The 14,304-nt window shown below is 46.9% G+C and overlaps 1 protein-coding gene and 1 long non-coding RNA gene across 4 annotated transcripts in view; both read right to left on the bottom strand.

The window, feature by feature from the left end:
- PRKCQ (protein kinase C theta) overlaps positions 1-11,003 on the bottom strand; it is a gene marked incomplete at its 3' end in the record, with an annotated part of 52,490 nt that extends 41,487 nt beyond the window's left edge. For both annotated transcript variants that reach the window (XM_081879823.1, XM_081879822.1), the window contains exon 1: positions 10,864-11,003. The remainder of the gene's footprint in view (positions 1-10,863) is intronic.
- The window catches only part of LOC309352028, a 215,669-nt gene extending 201,693 nt beyond the window's left edge, over positions 1-13,976 (bottom strand). The window contains exon 1 of one of the 2 annotated variants that reach the window (XR_014161018.1): positions 13,865-13,976. This is a non-coding gene — a long non-coding RNA (uncharacterized lncRNA). Of the gene's footprint in view, positions 1-7,201; positions 7,339-13,864 lie in introns of those variants that run through there. The other variant, XR_014161019.1, reaches the window with a different exon arrangement.
- Positions 13,977-14,304: the final 328 nt, after the last annotated feature.

Below are 14,304 nucleotides of genomic sequence, written 5' to 3' on the forward strand. Positions count from 1 at the left end.
GCCATTTCAAGGCCACCATATATCTTTGGGGTAGGGGCCAGGTAGAGGCCGGGTCCCCCAATGTCCACAAATTGCGAAGGGGAAACGTGGAGCTGACCGCAGCCCAACTCCAGCGGCCAGCTCCTTCCCTCCTCCTCCTGTATGGTTGCTGTGTTTGACTCTGCCTGCATCTCCTCCCAGTGTCCTGACGTCCCATGTGTGAGGTCCACGCGCAACGTTGGCTCTCCCAATCACCCTGGCAAACTGGTGCCTCTGATCCCAGCAGTTCCTCCACATTTAACATAGGGTGGCGCTTACTTTGTGAATTCCCTGCCTTGCTCATGTCTGCAAGGGAGCACAAAATTGTCACAGGTGAAGTTCCTGTGGCCGAAAAATATAACCACCGAGTGAGTGGGGTGGGGGAATCATTTTGTAGTACTTCCTGCCCATATCTACATGAGAATGAAAGGCTCTGAGACTACCAAGTCCGCTTGATCCTAGTAAGGGGTAAGAAAAAAAGACCAAGTACAGAGAAAATGGAATCTGGTCCCCATGAAATGAATCACCCTTCACACCAAAGGGTATGAATACAGAACAGACACCCTAGACACATAATTAAACAATGGTGGGTTGCATCCAGGCTCATTTAGTCCAGCCCCACTGAAATCAATGAGGCTTCAGCCATGTTTAACTTGATTTCAGTGGGACTCGAATTCAGCCAAATTAGTTTGCTCTGGTGCAAATAAATTGCAATAAAGAATGATCAGGTTGTTACGAGTTTAACCTTGTCAGTTTTCTGCACAGAGTTTTGGCAGAATTGACAGAGCTAAAGAGGAAAACCTCCCCACCCCTAACCCCTATAAATGCACACCATCTACATACTAAAGAGTAGAAGATCTTTTAGCTTGAGATGTTATCAGTTTTTTTTCCACTGGAACAAAACTGCAGAAGTGATGATCATAAAGACCTCCTTTCTTTGTACTGAACACGACTCCAAAATAAACTCTTACATATATCTTCCTTAGGCTGCAATCTTTACCTGGGAGCAAGTCCCATTGAACTTAATGGGGTTTATGGCTGAGTAGACCTGCAGAGGATTGTACTGCGCAAGTCTTTTTTACCAGGTTAAAGTAGTGCAGCTGCTCTCTGCCGCAGGGATGTTGCGTTTATTTTGCAGTGAATGAACAAATGAACCAAACGGGGGCCCATTCAGGTTTAATTCAGCATGAAAAAAATGCCTTGAGGAATGAATGGGCATGATAAATGGTGCCGGTTCCATTCTCCTGCTCATAGCGGTTTGTCACTCATTCACAGCAAGCTCACCTTTCTCTAGTGAAAGCAACTGATCTTATTTTATTTTCCCAGAATGCCTAGGGCACTGCATGCTTTGGGGACAAGAGCAAAAGGTGACCAACTGTGTGTGTTTGTGGAGGGGGTCCCATTTTCTTCTGGAATGTTCTAGAATGACACAGTGATGGGGGCAGCCTGGGAAATTGCCTGCCTGCAATTGCCTGCCTGCCGACCTGTCTATCATGCAAGCAAGCCGGGGAAAAGCCATCAAAAACAAACAAGGCTGCAATCCTAACCCAATTTATAATCACAGAATTGTAGAACTGGAAGGGACTGTCAGGCTGATCTAGCCCCAACTTCCAGCAATGCAGGGATCCTGATCCACTAACCCATTGGGCTACTGGGAGGAGACTCTTAAGAGTCCCATGGACTGCAGGAAGATCAAACCTCTCCATTCTGAAGGAAATCAGCCCTGAGTGCTCACTGGAAGGACAGATCCTGAAGCTGAGGTGCCAATCCTTTGGCCACCTCATGAGAAGAGAAGACTCCCTGGAAAAGACCCTGACGTTGGGAAAGATGGAGGGCACAAGGAGAAGGGGACGACAGAGGACGAGATGGTTGGACAGTGTTCTCAAAGCTACCAGCATGAGTTTGACCAAACTGCGGGAGGCAGTGGAGGACAGGAGTGCCTGGCGTGCTCTGGTCCATGGGGTCATGAAGAATCGGGCACAACTAAATGACTAAACAACAACAACTCCTTAGTAGGCAAGTTCATCCCAGTGCTGCATGAGACTACAAATTTGTTCATAAAAGGTCTGTGTGAAAACTCCTGCGCATTTGAGAATGTGTTCTTTCCAATGTGCACATTTTCCCATGCAATTTTGCCTAGCATTCGCTTATTTTGCAAGCGACTTCCCTGAAACCCAATGCATTTCTGCACATCATTATTTTCACCAATACCAACTGCCTTTTTGAACTTAGTTTTCACAAATAAGAACTTTTTTTAATCCATTCTTTGGCTTGATATCTGCATTGCAAAATTCAGAGAAAGTGCGGCTTCAGAAGGAGAGCTGTGTTTCGATTCGCGTTGAGAAGAATGAATTTTGCAGGTTTGCATCGGAAAGGTGAACCAAATGAATTTCTCCAATGGCTCAATTAAGTGCAGAAAGTCCTCATATTAGGGGAGTTGTGGAAAAGACGAGTTAAGATGCTGCACATTTGCAAATAGACTATTGCAAATAGACTAATGTGGTCTATGTGGGGCTACCTTTGAAGGTGACCCGGAAACTGCAATTAATCCAGAATGCGGCAGCTAGACTGGTGACTGGGAGCAGCCGCCGGGACCATATAACACCAGTCCTGAGAGATCTGCAATGGCTCCCAGTACGTTTCCGAGCACAATTCAAAGCGTTGGTGCTGACCTTTAAAGCCCTAAACGGCCTCGGTCCTGTATACCTGAAGGAGGGTCTCCACCCCCATCTTTCTGCCCGGACACTGAAATCCAGCGCCAAAGGGCCTTCTGGCGGTTCCCTCATTGCGAGAAGTGAGGTTACAGGGAACCAGACAGAGGGCCTTCTCGGTAGTGGCGCCCGCCCTGTGGAACGCCCTCCCTTCAGATGTGAAGGAAATAAGTAGCTATCCTATTTTTAAAAGACATCTGAAGGCAGCCCTGTTCAGGGAAGTTTTTAATATTTAACGCTGTATTGTTTTTAATACTTGATTGGGAGCCACCCAGAGTGACTGGGGAAATTCAGCCAGATGGGCGGGGTATAAATAAATTATTATTATTATTATTATTATTATTATTATTATTATTATTATTACTTCTCTGCCTTCAAATTGTGCAACTTCTGCCAGCGCTTTCCACCTCTGGGTGAAACTGGTCTGGAAAACGAGCTGTCCATCTTTTAATTAAACACCCACACCAGCCACAGAGAGGACCAAAGGTATCTAATTGCACACTTGGCATCTAACATTACCTCTTTTGTATTCTGCACTCCTTGCTTAGAGTCTACTGGAGAGCCAATGACTAAATGATCAGATGTCATGGACTGGCTGGATGCAAAGGAATGGTGAGAGGTACCGGTTGGGGAACCCCAAGGGAACCCCCAGGGGAAGAAGGCTCAGAGCCAGGGGATTGGTGGTGGGATGGCAGTTCAAGAGAGAAGAGGGAGCAGATGGGGAGGAGGAGATGTTGGAAGCGGAAGAGGCAACGGGGTTTAGTGAGCAGGGAGAGGCTGGGGCAGAGAGCAGTCCAGAATCAGGGGCAGGAGAGGAAGGGGGCCAGGAGACAGGGATGAGACAGGTTGCTGAAGAAGCCAGGGCAGGGGTAGGCAACCTAAGGCCCATGGGCCATAAGCAGCCCACAGAGGTTGTTTAACTGGCCCCGAGCCACCCCCGAACTGAGCCGCCCGCTCAACGAGTCCCCGTACACTGCGCTAAACCAGAGCAGCACAGTGTGGGGACTCGCTTCCATGGTGCTGGAGCCTCTGAGCATGCTCAGATGCAGAAAAGCGTGTTTGCACAGGCGCAGATGCTGGAAATTGCGGCCACACACACTCATGTGCGTGCACGATCTGGCCCACGGAGGGAACCGACCCCTTGCTGACCCCTGAGCCAGGGAGTCTCTCCCTCCTGCTGTAACCAATTAACCTCACCACTAGTCTCCCAGACAACATAGAGGAGTGAAGAGAGAAGAGCAATGAAAAAATAGATGAAGGAGCCTGAGATTGTTTGGGAGTATCCAGCCTGCCTGTCGGTTTAATCCAGCGCCTTTGGCAGTTTATTTCCTGGGGTTAAATCCTAAAAAACCCCTCAACATTTGGCTTCTGGTCAAGATGGCATGGGGCCAAGCAGTCAGCCCCAGAGTGCCACAGATTTTATTTGAATTCTATTTGTTTGGGAATGACCCAGGGAGAGGAGGAATCTTAGGGAGCGGTGGGGACATTTAGCCCATAGCTGTCAACTTTCAGATTTGCAGCCTCGAAAATAAGGGATCAGCAGCCTCACCTGTCCCGGGGACAGTCTATGGGATATCTAACAATCCGGGATAGCATCAGGAAGCAGTGGGGAACGGCGCTGGAATAAGGGAATTTCCCGCAAAAAAAGGGAAGGTTGACAGCTATGATTCAGTCCCCACAATTGCCTCATTGGGGAAGACCTAATGGGAAGAGTTGCTGTCATCACTAGGCCTGTGCTGTTTTGGTTTCTTCAAATAAAGAGTTAACTTCACCTACACTGGGTACAATCGTACCTCGGAAGTCGAACGGGATCCGTTACAGAAGTCTGTTCGACTTCCGAAATGTTCGGAAACCAAAACGTGACTTCTGATTGGCTTCAGGAGCTTCCATCAGAAGCCATGTCGGATGTTTGGCTTCCAAAAGGATGTTCGAAAACTGGAACACTCATTTCTGGTTTTCGATCATTTGGGAGCCTGAACGTTTGACTCCCAAGGCGTTTGGGAGCTGAGGTACGTCTGTATTTTCTCGCTGATCGTTCCTGACATCAGGCTTCATTTTCCTGAAGTTTAATGGAAGCCATTTACAGGGTCATTTCCCCCATGAAGAGAGAGTCCTGGAAGCTTGTGGTGTCTCTGAACTATCTGCACAGAGAGAAATACTAGTAGGTGCGCATTTGGTGTGCGGGAGCAGGGCAGCAACAATTGGAGCCCAGTTAATTTGCTTTCATTCCAAAATGATTCATTTATTCAATCCCTTTTTTTTAGCTGCCTAATAAAAACATTTCTCCAAGCAGCATACTGTATGAGGGAACGCAAAAAAAATTAAGCAACAATCAGCTACTAAACCAATAAAGCCCATCCAACTGAAATTCAATATTAAAATAAACAGATGCAGGGAAGAATGAATGAGAGTCCAATCAGGTCTCCCAGTCATAATACAGTGGTACCTTGGGTTACATACGCTTCAGGTTACATGCGCTTCAGGTTAAATATGCTTCAGGCTGCAGACTCCGTTAACCCAGAAATATTACCTCAGGTTAAGAACTTTGCTTCAGGATGAGAACAGAAATCGTGCTCCGGCAACATGGCGGCAACAGGAGGCCCCATTAGCTAAAGTGGTGCTTCAGGTTGAGAAGAGTTTCAGGTTAAGAATGGACCTCCAGAACGAATTAACCCGAAGTACGAATTAACCCAAAGTACCACTATATCCGGGGTTGCAGCAGAGGTGGGTGGGTTATCTTATTATGGTTGTGGCGGCTTATAATTACATGGCTGGGTAGACCCGCCTCAACAAAAAAGTTTCCACCAGATTCCAAACACAATACCGCAAAGGCAGTTGCCTATTTTGTGTTTTAATATTTTGTTGGAAGCTGCCCAGAGTGGCTGGGGCAACCCAGTCAGATGGGCGGCATATGAATAATAAAATTATTGTTATTATTACAGTGGTACCTCGGGTTACAGACACTTCAGGTTACAGACTCTGCTAACCCAGAAATAGTACCCCGGGTTAAGAACTTTGCTTCAGGGTGAGAACATAAATCGTGCGGTGGCAGCGGGAGGCCCCATTAGCTAAAGTGGTGCTTCAGGTTAAGAACAGTTTCAGGTTAAGAACGGACCTCCGGAACAAATTAAGTACATAACCAGAGGTACCACTGTATTAATTTCATCAATGGGCAGGGAATTCCAAAGGGGAGGAGCCACCACAGTGAAGGATTGATTCCGTGAGTGTATGGAATGAACTTAGACGACACTTAGAGCTCCAATGCATACATTTTGCATGTATAGTGGTACCTCGGGTTACATACGCTTCAGGTTACATACGCTTCAGGTTACGGACTCCGCTAACCCAGAAATAGTACCTCGGGTTAATAACTTTGCTTCAGGATGAGAATAGAAATCGTGCTCCGGCGATGCGGCAGCAGCAGGAAGCCCCATTAGCTAAAGTGGTGCTTCAGGTTAAGAACAGTTTCAGGTTAAGAACAGCCACCAGGGAGTCCTCCACACCCACCCACCTCCTGTACCCCCAAAACAGTACTTCTGTCTTGTCAGGATTCAACCTCAATCTGTTAGCCGCCATCCATCCTCCAACCGCTTATCATGTCCCGCCCCCCACCTAGCGCACGATGCCAGTGCTGGCATGCTGGATGGGTAATGGGGAGCGCGGAACTGGTCTCTGCACTTGGCTTCCTCCTCCCTGTGCGACATGGTGGGGAGAAGGTGGTGGAGCAGGCCACAGGGTTTTGGGGGAGCCCAGCCCCCTCCCTGAATTTTTTTGGGGCGCTGAAGACCCCTCAGCCCGCACCAGTTGGTGTCCTTGCCCAGTACTGCATACTGCTGAGTACACCCAGGAAAAAACAAAGCACTGTAGGGCGAACAAAGGCATTAAACATTCAGGGTTTTTTTGTATGTCTTTAGGTTTCTCATTCAAACAGCTCTGTTTCCTGGAACGGCTGACTCTCCGCCTGTAAGTTTCCTGCTCCAACCACACACTGACACTCTCTCAACTTTCTGCCACCTAACTGTCACATTTAATTCGAGGTGCTGGGAGCCAGCCCATCTCGTGTGTCTTAAAGGAAGCAGTGCTCCTGTGCCAACTCCGGTGCCCCTCAGAATTAGGCCACCAGAATCAGAACGTTGGAGAATGAGGGAAGAGCCACAGAGAATCATCTTCACATGCATAATGTCACAGGTTCAGTCCCCGGCAGCTCCAGTTAGGGCTAGGAACAGCTTCTGTCCCAAACTCTGGAAAGCTTCTGAGCTACAAAGACGCCAGCCGCCTGACTCAGTATAAGGCAGGGTCCTATTTTCTTGGACGTGGGTGGTGCCGTGGGTTAAACCACAGAGCCTAGGCCTTGCCAATCAGAAGGTCGGCGGTTCGAATCCCCACGACGGGGTGAGCTCCCGTTGCTCGGTTCCTGCTCCTGCCAACCTAGCAGTTCGAAAGCACACCAGTGCAAGTAGATAAATAGGTACCACTCCGGCAGGAAGGCAAACAGCATTTCCGTGTGCTGCTCTGGTTCGCCAGAAGCGGCTTAGTCCTGCTGGCCACATGACCCAGAAACTGAACGCCGGCTCTCTCGGCCAATAAAGCGAGATGAGCGCTGCAACCCCAGAGTCGGCCACAAGTGGACCTAATGGTCAGGGGTCCCTTTACCTTTACCTTATTTTCTATTTCCTCCCCAACAATTCATACCTACAAAACCTCACCTAGACATTTTTCAGTTTGTTTACTGGAAATGTTTACAGAGCTGTCTTTCCACTCGGAACCGAATGTTCAAGGGGGTCATAGATCAATATGAAAATTGATAAAACAACAACAACAACAAGCATAAACCAACACGATGAAACAATAAAAGCAGCAGTCCCAGAAACGTGGACAGACAAGTCTGTCAGCTTTGCTTTCTCTCTGCTTTTCGTTCAAAACATCAGTAAGGCCACATTTCCAGATCAGTTTGCAGTAAAAAGAAGTCAACATGAAAATTCATCAGCATTTTCACGAGGATTTCCCCTAACGCATATAGTTTGCATGCAATTTCGTCCAACACACACATTTCTGCAAATCAATTTTCCCATATATGAAGCTTTTCTGTGTGCTACCTTTTTCATTAACATATGCATCTATACGCACACTTTATCCCAATACAGGCTATTCATAATGAAGTATACAGTTTCAACACACTATAAATGGAAACTGTATGAATGGCCCTGTATATGCACTTGTCCACACAATGCTTGGCCGAAGAACCGAATTACAAAATTCAGAAAAGTGTGGATTTCAAAGGAGGTTGTGTATTGCTTCAAGTGGTATATTGAATTAGGCAGGTTCACCTTTACATGTGAACCAAATCAAATTTATTCCCCACCCATACCAGGAACACACCATGAGTTCAGAAGTCCTAAACTGGCCTGTACTTGCAGATGCTTTTTTAAACAAAAAAATTGCTTAGCAGGCTGCATCGAGCAAGGTGCAAAATGGATCTCTTCGAGGGAGCACATCCCACCAATAAGAGCAAAAAGTCAACAAGTTGTTGTTGTTCTTTTTGCCACCAGTTGTTTCTCTAGACGTCCTTTTGAGATGGTGACCCGGTCTCCTACTTTGCAAAGGCCAGTTTTTGATCTTGAAGGGCTGTCAAAAGATAGTCCGTTCAAGGTCTGGTTTAAAGAGAAATAACCTTGAAGCAGCCCTCCCACACTGGAGAGCAGACTGAGCAGTCCATGGCTCAGCTGGCTAATAATAATAACAATAATAATAATAATAATTTATTATTTGTACCCTGCCCATCTGGCTGGGTCTCCCCAGCCACTCTGGGCGGCTTCCAACAAAGATTAAAAATACATTAAAATGTCACACATTAAAAACTTCCCACAACAGCAGCTCACTTCCTAATTGACTGTCATTGTTGCGTTTCCCTCTGGCATTTACACAACGGCAACTTCCCATGAGTTACACAAGCAGCATTCTAACACAGACACAACAAATGACACCACCCTGACTTCCGCGTCCAGATTCCCCAACTTACACACTGAATACAGAAGGACCATCTACAGAGTTGTAACTAGAGATAGGGGAGAAACATGATTCAGTTTGTAGTTAAAGGTCAGCCGGTTTAATTTGCACTGTTGGAAACAATGCGTAAACCTAAACACCGCCGGATTTTGCAACGCAGTTCTTCAGTCAAGTGATGTGTGCAAAGGTGCAAATATTGGGGGGGGGGGAGTGTGGAATGCATATATCTGTGAAAACGACAGATTAAGGAAACTGCTTTGCCTGAAATCCATAAATTAGGCAAAAATCACATAGGAAAAATGGGCATGTTAGGAGAAATCCACACTTAAATGCTGATGAATTCTCATGGGGGTAAAAAAACAACAACTGTGACTTTAAAGAAGACTGGGAACTTTTTACAAAGTACTTAAAAAGACAACGAAATGAACTGGACTCCTTGGCAGGTTTTGAACAAACATACACAAATTTAGTGTTTGGCAACATGGTAGATAGATAATATAAGGACTGAAATAATTTTATAATATGCAGAGAGTGACGTGTGTTGAGAAATAAGAGAGAGGAGCTGAGGGAATTCTTGTGAGGGGTTTGATGGGGAATGGGGGGGAGGGGGAAAATAATGAATATGATATGATATACTGTTATGTGGAAACTGTTAATAAAAAATTATATATATAAAAAAACAACTGGCAAACTGGTGTGGAGATGTGGAGAGCTGAATTTGAGACTGGAAAAATGAGAAACAGACCTGAAATTGACCGATTTCCCCATGCCTGGTGTCAAATAAAGGCTCAGAGATTGCACATCCAACATAACATTTCCAACTTCTCGCCATGTGATCTGCTCCTGTTCCTTTTCACAGACTTCTGCTGTTGGTGCTTTCTTCCCATGGCACAGAGCCGACATTAGCCACCTGCCTGTCAAACTGCTGTTGAAAGGGCACAGGGACCGGCCTAAAAGTTGGCAAACGCAGCTCCCTCCTGAGCCTCAAATAACAAGTTGCCGCTTCTGCCAGCGACATGTCCCTGAGCAAGAGAAGCACTTATAGAAAGAGGAAAGCCTTTGCCATTTGAGATCTGGCCTTGCGAGGCCTGGCACACGAGGGCGGGCACAGAATAGGCTTGCCAGTTGATAAAGGGGGACCACCACCCCATTCAGCCCAGCCTTTCACTAAGGTTTGTAACCTGCAGAGGGGGAAAAAACAAAACACTTTTCCAGCTGTGGAGCTGAAATAGCCCCTTGCCTTTTGCTGCTGTGAAAAGAGACAGCAGAAATGGACGTTCAAAAGTGACAAAATGCTGTCAAGCGGATGGCGGGGAGGAAGTGTGGGTTACAGCCAACCAAGTTATACTCCGAGTAGACCCAGTAAGATGAATGAACCTAAGTTACTCACGTCTAATAACATCCACGGAAGTGAGAGCTGGACCATAAAGAAGGCTGATCGTCAAAGAATGGATGCTTTTGAATTATGGTGCTGGAGGAGACTCCTGAGAGTCCCGTGGACTGCAAGAAGATCAAACCTCTCCATTCTGAAGGAAATCAGCCCTGAGTGCTCACTGGAAGGACAGATCCTGAAGCTGAGGCTCCAAGACTTTGGCCTCCTCATGAGAAGAGAAGACTTCCTGGAAAAGACCCTGATGTTGGGAAGATGGAGGGCACAAGGAGAAGGGGACGACAGAGGACGAGATGGTTGGATGGTGTTCTCGAAGCTACTAACATGAGTTTGACCAAACTGTGGGAGGCAGTGGAAGACAGGAGTGCCTGGCGTGCTCTGGTCCATGGGGTCACGAAGAGGCGGACACGATTAAACAACAACAATAACATCCACAGGTCTACTCTGTGATTGATAGCTTGGTTGGTAAAGCACAAGACTCTTAAGCGCAGGGTTGTGGGTTCGAGCCCCACGTTGGTCAAAAGATTCCTGCATTGAAGCGGGTTGGACTAGATGACCCTCGGGGGTCCCTTCCAACTTTACAATTCTATGATTCTACGAGCAAGACGAGAACTGTATACACCCTATTTCCCTCCTCTTACACACACACACACACATTCACTGCAAGCTTAGACAGTCTACAAAAGTTCCAGGGGGAAAATATTCTGCCTCTCCACGGTTCCCCATTCCCCCCCATACCTGATCTCCAAGTTGCGCCCTCCTTCCTTTCCCCCCCCGTCCTGTCTGCTTCAGCCAGTGCACTCTCAAGAAGTTCAGCTCGAGTTGTGGCTGCTGCTGTCTCCTCCTCCTCCTTCTCCTGCTGCTGCTACAGCTGCCGCTTTCAGTTACCCACATGGCCACCCACACAGCCGCCGCCACCTGACTGCTGCCGTCGCTGCCCGGGGCACAGAGATGGAATTCAAGATGCCGCAGGGAGCCTGCTGTGAGAGGACACAGTGCCAGCAAGCTGGGGGCTCCCCTAGGGAATTCTCCACATTTCCACATCCATTTGTGTGTGTGTGTGTGTGTGTGTAGACCTCATCCTGAAAACTCACCGTCATATGGGTGCAAATTTTCTCCTAAGATTGACACACCCTCACATGCAATATTGCCAAATGCACATGCATTTTCACAAAGGAATTCCCCCCTAATCCAACGCATTTTCCTGGGTTATCTTCACCAATATGTGCCTTCGAATGCACATTGTCTTTTTGGACTGAAAAACTGCACCGAATATTCGGCGACAGGCAAATTTTGAGTTACGGCTGCGTTTCGGCACGTCTACTGATTCGAAAAGTGCAAACCAGGTAAAAGTAAAGGGACCCCTGACCATTAGGTCCAGTCATGGCCGACTCTGGGGTTGCGGCGCTCATCTCGCTTTATTGGCCGAGGGAGCCGGCGTACAGCTTCCGGGTCATGTGGCCAGCATGACTAAGCCACTTCTGGCGAACCAGAGCAGCGCACGGAAACGCCGTTTACCTTCCCGCTGGAGCGGTACCTATTTATCTACTTGCACTTTGATGTGCTTTCGAACTGCTAGGTTGGCAGGAGTAGGGATCGAGCAACAGGAGCTCACCCTGTCCCGGGGATTTGAACCGCCGACCTTCTGATCGGCAAGTCCTAGGCTCTGTGGTTTAACCTACAGCGCCACCCACGTCGAAATTCAAACCAGGTAGTTTTGCCTTTTAAATGCAACCTGGCTCGAATCTCTTCCTCTCCCTTGGGCTCCCCCTTCTAGCCTTTGTAGCCTTTTCGAAATAGGAGTAATGAGTCGGGTTCCTCTTCTACAACTCCTCCCTCCTCTGCCCCCCCCCCCAAGTTACCATAATGCCATGCTTGGAAACACTTGAGTTTGTACTCATAGGCTGGAAATAGGAAGAGCTTTTAAAAAAAAATGGCTGAAGGTGGACGAATTAGACATTATTGCTCAAAGCGTGTTATTTATTTATTTATTTGAGGCAATTTATGAAGCTCTTCCACTTAAAAAAAATAAATCTCAAAGTGATTTCGCGGTTAAAGCGAGCCACAGGAAGAGCAGTTTGAGACAGTTTTGTAAATGAAAACAATTCAAAACAGCACCCTCTGTTTTTTAAAAAAGGTTTCAAATCCAATACAAATATGGTGTGTGTGTGTTGCTTTCCACAAAGAAGTATCATAGAACTGTAGAACTGTTAAGTTAGAAGGGGCTTTCAGTGTCATCTAGTCCGACCCCCTGCAATGGAACTTACAAGCCCATAAAGTACAAAAAGAGTACGGAAATTCAAAAACAAATGCCTAAAAAAAAATACAACGAAAACCAATTTGATCTAAAAAGTGCTCACCCAATCCTACCCTGCCGACCAGAAACAGGTTGAAAATCATACTGCAGTATGATCCTAAATAGCAACCGAAAGCCTGGACAAACAGGAATACAGTGGTACCTCGGGTTACAGACGTTTCAGGTTACAGGTGTTTCAGGTTACAGACTCCACTAACCCAGAAATAGTACCTCAGGTTAAGAGCTTTGCTTCAGGATGAGAACAGAAATCGTGTGGCGGCAGCGGGAGACCCCATTAGCTAAAGTGGTACCTTAGGTTAAGAACAGTTTGAGGTTAAGAAGAGACCTCCGGAACGAATTAAGTTCTTAACCCAAGGTACCACTGTATCTTGGTCTGGCATCTCAATGCTGGCATAGGATGCTGTTTTTTCCAAAGTCAGAAAATTGGTCCGTCTAGCTCATTGCAGCCTACAGAAACGACCTTCCACCTGTTTGGACCCAAAACTCACCTCTGACTCCCAAGCTGCAACATGTAAGTTACACTTACACACAGTTTCACTTTTGATTTATTTTTCATTCCACTAATGATTCACCTTATTGAATCCTCAAATAAAAATTCACAGAGGAACATATATCGTACAGTGTTACCTCAGGTTACATACGCTTCAGGTTACATACACTTCAGGTTACAGACTCCGCTAACCCAGAAATAGTGCTTCAGGTTAAGAACCTTGCTTCAGGACAGAAATTGTTCTCTGGTGCCGTGGCGGCAGCAGGAGGCCCCATTAGCTAAAGTGGTGCTTCAGGTTAAGAACAGTTTCAGGTTAAGAATGGACCTCTGGAACGAATTAAGTACTTAACCCGAGGTACCACTGTATTTCATTAGCATTGCTATTAAATGTGATCCCTGGTGGCGCAGCAATAAAACTGCTAGCGCATTTTCAAAGCGAAGCAGGGACTGGTCTGGTTTCAAATTGAATGGGGGACTTGCGTGTTGAGATCTCTGCATTGCAGGGGGTTTGACTAGATGACCCTGAGGGGAGACCCTTCAAATTTTACAGTTCTGTGATTCTACGACTGAATCCAGCAGTTTGGCAGGAGAAAGTTATGGACTTGAGTCTGGCTAGAAATCCAACAGAAACTCGTTTCCGGCAAGTCTTGCCCCCCATGAAGCAGTTGCTGAGACTGGAGGTCCGCACATGCCCATAGCTGGCATAGAGAGGCAGCAGTGGTGAAACTTCACCTGTTGGATTTTCCCCCTGCTATACCACTACTTAGGGATGCAGGTGGCGCTGTGGTCTAAACCACAGAGCCTAGGACTTGCCGATCAGAAGGTTGGCGGTTTAAATCCCCACGACGAGGTGAGCTCCCGTTGCTCGGTCCCTGCTCCTGCCAACCTAGCAGTTTGAAAGCACGACAAAGTGCAAGTAGATAAATAGGTACCACTCCGGCGGGAAGGTAAACGGCGCTTCCGTGCGCTGCTCTGGTTCGCCAGAAGTGGCTTAGTCATGCTGGCCACATGACCCGGAAGCTGTACGCCGGCTTCCTCGGCCAATAAAGCAAGATGAGCGCCGTAAACCCAGAGCCGGCCACGACTGGACCTAATGGTCAGGGGTCCCTTTACCTTTATACCACTACTTAATTGAAGCCATGGGCATTCATCCAGAAAAAGAATGAGCAGGCTGCAATAAGCAGCAAACAAACTCTTCCTTGCATCATGGATATCTAGGTCATATAGTTTCCAAGACTTTAATTATTCACCTGCCGAATTCAGCAATGCAGGTCATTAATTCCTAATGATTATCATAACCCCTTATTATCTTACATACCTTTTTCAGCATTCTGTGGGGACAGCATTCCCAGAAAACATTTCAAATTTGCTA

This window comes from Podarcis erhardii, assembly GCF_964252035.2.
Source record: "Podarcis erhardii genome assembly, chromosome: 10".
Lineage (NCBI taxonomy): Eukaryota > Metazoa > Chordata > Lepidosauria > Squamata > Lacertidae > Podarcis > Podarcis erhardii.